We start from the raw sequence: 8,122 nt of genomic DNA, 5'->3' as shown, positions 1-8,122 counted from the left end.
TGAAGGCTGTTCTTTAGTCATTGACAGGAGCTGAATAGCAAGGAATAGTCATTGACACTACGCTGATAGTGTGTCACGCCCTGGCCTTAGTATTCTGTGTTTTCTTTATTTTGATGGTTAGGCCAGGGTATGACATGGGTGATTTATGTGTCTTGTTTTGTCTAGGGGTTTTGTAGTCTATGGGGTTGTGTTCAGTTGTTGCCTGGAGTGGTTCTCAATCAGAGGCAGGTTTTTATCGTTGTCTCTGATTGGGAACCATATTTAGGCAGCCATATTCTTTAGGTATCTTGTGGGTGATTGTTCCTGTCTCTGTGTTTTGCACCAGTTAGGACTGTTTCGGTTTTTCCACGTTTTCTTATTTTGTATAGTGTTCACGTTTCATCTTTCATTAAAGATGTTTATAAATAACCACACTGCATTTTGGTCCTCCTCTCCTTCCCAGGAAGAAAACCGTTACATAGTGGAGCTGGAGGGTAAGAAATAGCCATTGACACTACTCTGATAGTGATGCTGAAGGGTAAGGAATAGGCATTGACATCAAGCTGATAGTGGTGCTGAAGGGTAAGGAATAGCCATTGACATCAAGCTGATAGTGGTGCTGAAGGGTAAGGAATAGCCATTGACATCAAGCTGATAGTGGTGCTGAAGGGTAAGGAATAGCCATTGACATCAAGCTGATAGTGGTGCTGAAGGGTAAGGAATAGCCATTGACATCAAGCTGATAGTGGTGCTGAAGGGTAAGGAATAGCCATTGACATCAAGCTGATAGTGGTGCTGAAGGGTAAGGAATAGCCATTGACATCAAGCTGATAGTGGTGCTGAAGGGTAAGGAATAGCCATTGACATCAAGCTGATAGTGGTGCTGAAGGGTAAGGAATAGCCTTTGACACCAAGCTGATAGTGGTGCTGAAGGGTAAGGAATAGCCATTGACACTAGGCTGATAGTGGAGCTGAAGGCTGTTCTTTAGCCATTGACAGTATGCTGATAGTGGAGCTGAAGGGTAAGGAATAGCCATTGACACTAAGCTGATAGTGGCGCTGAAGGGTAAGGAATAGACATTGACACTATGCTGACAGTGGAGCTGAAGGATAAGGAATAGCAATTGACAACAAGCTGATAGTTGAGCTGAAGGGAGCCATTGACACCAAGCTGATTGTGGAGCTGAAGGGTAAGGAATAGCCATTGACACCAAGCTGATAGTGGAGCTGAAGGGAGCCATTGACACCAAGCTGATTGTGGAGCTGAAGGGTAAGGAATAGCCATTGACACTACTCTGATAGTGGAGATGAAGGCTATTCCTTAGCCATTGACATACTGTAGTGGAGCTGAAGGGTAAGGAATAGCCATTGACACTACAGTCACAGTGGAGGTGAAGGGTAAGGAATAGCGTGCCATTTAGTACGAGGTCTTACTCTAACCAAACACTATAGCATGCGGCTAGATTTATGATGTTCAATTCATATGTTAAATACACAGGATTCCAACATTCCATTTCAGCTAAACAATGGTTACTTTAAATACCCATTTTAATACACATCGAAGAAATGAGATCAGTAATATTTTTCGCACAAATTAAGATACATATAACCATTCATTTTTGATGAAACAAATACAAATGTGAAAAATTGGTAGATAGTGTTTTTGGAAATAAACTCTTTTTAAATAGACCTCAATAAATACCAGTTCTCAGAAATGGGTAATAAAGACAAGCAGGGATTGTTCGTGGAACGTGAGACGCTCTAGATTGCATGCTGCAGTGAAACAGGCGGCTGAGGGGAGAACTGCTCATAATAATGTCTGGAACGGAGCTCATGGAATGGTATCAAACACCTGGAAACCATGTGTTTGATTTTTTGATACCATTCCACTAAATCCGCTCCAGTCATTACCATGAGCCCAACCTCCACAATTAATATGCCACCAACTTCCTGTGGAACCTACACCAGACAAAATATTCTACAAACCATTCCCACTCTCTGTGTGGATGTCCAATCGTAATTTCAAACTTAAATCTAGCGTCTCTGGCTCTGCCAAACGTTTCAGATTATAATCATTCTTCTGGGAATTCATCCCCCTCGTTCCTGACAGCCAGCCTCTCCACTGGCACGGTGTGCAGAGCCTCCTCTCCTCCCTCATTTCTGTAGAAACAATCAGATATTTGGACGATTTTGTCCGCCTCGATCTTTTCGTCTGTTTGAACAATCAAGTCCTGGACATGACAGTGAGTTGGCGGTCCACCTCAGGCAGTGCAGGCACAGAGAGTCTCTGGGGGTGGAAGATCTGGGTCCAGCGTTGATTAACTGATGTATTTTGGAAGCTCCACTGGTTTAGTTATTTCTTTTGTTTGAAACTCCAAGGAAAATCTCCACGAGAGCACAGATGGTGCGCAGGCAGAGTAACGACACGTTCTCCCCTCCCCAAATCGAACACAGGGATGGTATGCTATTCAGATCTCCATAAGATGACTGATAGACCATGCACTACTAGAGCATGTAATGTAAATAAATACATTCTGGGATGTGCTGCTTCCCTTGTCTTTTTTTTCTAGTGTCATATTAAACAGCACGACTGATTTAACAGCTATTAGTCAGCGGCTGCTGGCGGATCAGTTGGAGTCCATTCGCTAGAGTCTACAGGTTAAATGGTTTGGATCAGGGCTCTCCAACCATGTTCCTGGAGGGCTACTGTCCTGTAGGTTTTCACTCCAACCCTACCTAGCTCACCTCATTCTAACAATTAGCTGGTTGATCAGCTGCATCAAGTTAGTTACAACTGAGTTTGAAGTGAATACCTACTGGAGGGTAGCTCTCTAAGAACAGGGTTGGTGAACACTGGTTTAGATGTTTCTCACAGTAAAGAATATCTACTAAGGGAATACATCCTATGAACATTATTGGACCCAACTCTTGTACACTCTTTGAAAAAAAGGTGCTATCTAGAACCTAAAAGCTTCTTTGGCTGTTCCCATAGGAGATCCGTTTAAATAACCATTTTCCGTTCCAGGTTGAACACTTTTCGGTTCCATGTAGAACCCTTTCCACAGAGGGTTCTACATGGAACCCAAAAGGGTTATACCTGAAACCAGAAAGGGTTCTACCTAAAGCCAAAAAGGGTTATCCTATGAGGACAGCCGAAGAACCCTTTTGGAACAATTGTACAGGTAATTCAAACTTTAAGCCGCTCAGTGACTTTTCAGAGTTGAGAGGTTTGATTCTTCTAAGAATCTAACCTACTGTAGGATGGAGGACAGGTGGAGAAGGATGTTAATATACTGTATATATTTTTTTAAAGCCAGCTTTGTAAGATGAAATAAATTAATGATGAAATAAATTCAAGTTGAAGAGAGGTTCTGATCAAAACCGGATGAAGAAATGTATTTTTGGAGGAAGAGAAGAGAATGAATTAAAGACATGAGTCCACTCATGACAGCAGTGGCAAATTTGCGAATTTATGTTTTCAAAAGAAATAAGTTATCTTCAATGGAGATGTTTGGCGAACAGGTGTTTAGAATGATGTGGGGTTTACAGTAATAAATGAGGTCAAGCTCATTCACTGACAAGGCCATGCAGATTACTACCCAAGGAATGTATTCTGGAATGTCTCCGTCTGACCTCAGTACTGTCAAAGCCTCTTGTCACAACTCAATCAACAGCTGGAGAATTTACAGTCGTCTAATGAGGGTAGATTGTTTCTGGGTCGTAGGATTGATTGATCATTTGTGCAGCCTTTGGGCAACATTAGTCCATCCGCTAGAGTCTACAGGTTAAATGGTTTATATGTTTCTCACAGTAAAGCATCATTACTATGGGAATACATTATATGCATATTATTGGTCTCATCTCTTGCACAGGTACAGATGGTCTATCTTAATTTGACTCTGCTTCTCAGGAAATGGAAACAGGAATTGCAAATTATTATGTGGATTATAACTAATGGATATTTTTGTAAGTGTTGATACATTTTTCATTAGGGCAAATAAAGTCAAATGTTAAAGTGGAAAGTACAAACTTTAGAAGCTTTTATAAACCTTTAATAGACTACAATGTGCATTTCTTGCGACAACAGAGTGATCAAACTAAGATAGCAGATCTGTAATTCAACCTTTAAGCCACGCGGTGACTTTTCAGAGTTGTTGAGAGGTTTGATTGTTCTAAGGGACTAAAGTAGGATGGAGGACAGGTGAGGAAGCAATTTGATACAATACATTTCAATCTGATTTGAAAGCCAGCTGTGGAAGACCAACTCTGGAAATGTTCTGATCAAAACTGGATGAAGAAAGAGTTGCTGGAGTCGATCAGGAAATTCCTCTCAGGAACAAATTAGTTGATTGTGTCAGACTGTATTTCATAGTTTTTACATGTTTTTTTTGGAGGAAGAGAAGAAATTAAAGAAATGGCAGCTGTTTTGTCTCTGGGCCTCTTTGAAAAGAAGTCCCTCATGACAGCAGTGGCAAATTTGAGAATGTATGTTTTTCGAAAGAGATGAGGTACAGTGTCTTCAATGGAGACGTCTGGAGAACAGGTGCTTTGAATGCTGTGGGTTTACACTCATGACTGAGGCCATACAGACAATTACCCAAGGAATGTATTCTGGAATGTCCCCGTCTGTCCTCGGTACTGTCAAAACCTCTAGTCACAACTCAATCAACAGCTGGAGAATGTACAGTCACCTAATAAGGGTAGATAGATAATAGGAGTGATTGAAGGAAAAGCTCCCTTGTCATTCCTCCTCTATCGTCCTTCTGTTGAAAAGACATGAACTTCTTATTGCAATGAGCCTTGACAAGAGTGACTGGGGAGACTGGACTCCTGTCTTGAGTTATATAACAGAGTTGATGGATAACAGGCCACAGAGTAGTAGAGTCAGCCAAGTGGATTTAAATACACACACACACACACACACACACACACAGAGGATCCCTTACAGGTACTCAGAGTTCAAGGCTACGAGTCCTTTGACATGTGTCACGTTGAGGTGCGCCAACCGCACTTACAGGTTTTTTTCTCAACCATCCGGTTGTTGGCATGGTCATGATGCCTTCAGAGTCTCTCAAAGAGGTTAGCTATGTCATTGGATGAAACAGCCCAATGGTTGTTGTGTTTTGACACTTGAGTCTAATGCATTTGGTTTTAGTTGCAATGGATACTCCCCGGCAGAACCGTATTTATATTATGTCGTTTTTACTTTCCATCTGTTTCTGATGCCCAATCCACAACTAGCCCTAACCTTTGGTCATTGTATCAGAACACCCAACCAACCCTAACCTCATTATACAGATCCCCAATCAACCATAACCTCCTCATATCAGATGCCCAACCAACCCTAAATTCATTGTATCAGAACGCCAAACCAACCCTAAACTCATTGCATCAGAACGCCCAACCAACCCTAAACTCATTGTATCAGAACGCCAAACCAACCCTAAACTCATTGTATCAGAACGCCCAACCAACCCTAAACTCATTGTATCAGAACGCCCAACCAACCCTAAACTCATTGTATCAGAACACCCAACCAACCCTAAACTCATTGTATCAGAACACCCAACCAACCCTAAACTCATTGTATCAGAACACCCAACCAACCCTAACCTTATTGTATCAGAACACCCAACCAACCCTAACCTTATTGTATCAGAACACCCAACCAACCCTAACCTTATTGTATCAGAACACCCAACCAATCCTAACCTCATGATATAAGAGATGTTGAGACAGCAGATTCACCACTTTTTCACTACTATCTGCTACTAACTAACCAAGGCCTTATGGGTAGGTTCAAGAGGATTTAGGGCTAAGGCTACGTCCCAAATGGCAACGTAATCCCTACAGTGCCATATATCATGCAGTAGCAAAAGTAGTGCACTATGTAGGGAATAGGGTGCCATTTGGGACTAATTCTAATCTGTATTCGTTATTTTATTTATGGCCACAAATAACCTTCTCAGCCCTAAATCATCATCTCAACACCAACAGAATGTTAGTCTGAACTTCAGCCACTGTAACACTATCGCCAAACACCCATAATCCACTTTGTCTATCTATTTAGACCTATAATATGAGTCAACTCAACTCCCCGTGAGAAAATGAGAACAGAGCCTTGCTCAGTCAGGAAAACCATTGCATGCATCCACAGTCGCTCAAAGCATGGAAAGACCATTTATTTTTAATGGTAAATAAAACATTTGTAAAACGTTTCTACTGCTTTTGTTCATTGTTTTACTGTGGTTTTATTTTTAGGTTTATGCCCTACTTTGACATGCCAGTGATTTGATGTGCGCATTAGGAGCTTAAAATGGCAAAACTCAGCCAAAACATTTGAGTCCTGGTTGCCCAACAGTTTCCATGTTGTCTGGAATTTGCTCACACTCTCTGTGATGTAATAATGCTCTGCCCACCTCTGGCATAACACACTCTCTGTGATGTAGTGATGCTCTTCCCACCTCTGGCATAACACACTCTCTGTGATGTAATAATGCTCTGCCCACCTCTGGCATAACACACTCTCTGTGATGTAGTAATGCTCTGCCCACCTCTGGCATAACACACTCTCTGTGATGTAGTGATGCTCTGCCAACCTCTGGCGTAACACACTCTCTGTGATGTAATAATGCTCTGCCCACCTCTGGCATAACACACTCTCTGTGATGTAGTAATGCTCTGCCCACCTCTGGCATAACACACTCTCTGTGATGTAGTAATGCTCTGCCCACCTCTGGCATAACACACTCTCTGTGATGTAGTGATGCTCTTCCCACCTCTGGCATAACACACTCTCTGTGATGTAGTAATGCTCTGGCCACCTCTGGCATAACACACTCTCTGTGATGTAGTAATGCTCTGCCCACCTCTGGCATAACACACTCTCTATGATGTAGTGATGCTCTGCCCACCTCTGGCATAACACACTCTCTGTGATGTAGTAATGCTCTGCCCACCTCTGGCATAACACACTCTCTGTGATGTAGTAATGCTCTGCCCACCTCTGGCATAACACACTCTCTGTGATGTAGTAATGCTCTGCCCACCTCTGGCATAACACACTCTCTGTGATGTAGTAATGCTCTGCCCACCTCTGGCATAACACACTCTCTGTGATGTAGTAATGCTCTGCCAACCTCTGGCATAACACACTCTCTGTGATGTAGTAATGCTCTGCCCACCTCTGGCATAACACACTCTCTGTGATGTAGTAATGCTCTGCCCACCTCTGGCATAAACACACTCTCTGTGATGTAGTAATGCTCTGCCCACCTCTGGCATAACACACTCTCTGTGATGTAGTAATGCTCTGCCCACCTCTGGCATAACACACTCTCTGTGATGTAGTAATGCTCTGCCAACCTCTGGCATAACACACTCTCTATGATGTAGTGATGCTCTGCCCACCTCTGGCATAACACACTCTCTGTGATGTAGTAATGCTCTGCCCACCTCTGGCATAACACACTCTCTGTGATGTAGTAATGCTCTGCCCACCTCTGGCATAACACACTCTCTGTGATGTAGTAATGCTCTGCCCAGCTCTGGCATAACACACTCTCTGTGATGTAGTAATGCTCTGCCCACCTCTGGCATAACACACTCTCTATGATGTAGTGATGCTCTGCCCACCTCTGGCATAACACACTCTCTCTGATGTAGTAATGCTCTGCCAACCTCTGGCATAACACTCTCTGTGATGTAGTAATGCTCTGCCCACCTCTGGCATAACACAATCTCTCATTTATCATCATGGAGACTATGGCTTCTCTGTGCGCGTCTGTCTCAGCAACACCCTCTTCTCTCGCTTTCTCTAGAATTGCCCCTTGTTGCTCTGTCTCTCTGTTTCTCTTGCTCTCTGTTTCTCTCTCTCTCGCGCTCTCTGTCTGTTTCTCTCTCTCAGTTCAATTCAATGGGCTTTATTGGCATGGGAAACATATGTTTACATTGCCAAATCAAGTGAAATGGATAAACAAAATTGAACTCAAGTTCCAAAAGAATAGAGATATTTCAAATGTCATTATATCTATTTACAGTGTTGTAACGACGTGCAAATAGTTAAAGTACAAAATGGAAAATAAATATACATGAATGTAGGTTGTATTTACAATGGTGTTTGCTCTCTCTCCATCGATTCCCT

This window comes from Oncorhynchus mykiss, chromosome 18 (genome assembly GCF_057628025.1).
Source record: "Oncorhynchus mykiss isolate SJ-2025 chromosome 18, ASM5762802v1, whole genome shotgun sequence".
NCBI lineage: Eukaryota > Metazoa > Chordata > Actinopteri > Salmoniformes > Salmonidae > Oncorhynchus > Oncorhynchus mykiss.
The sequence above is the reverse complement of the archived record's forward strand: the minus strand, read 5'-3'. Positions refer to the sequence as shown.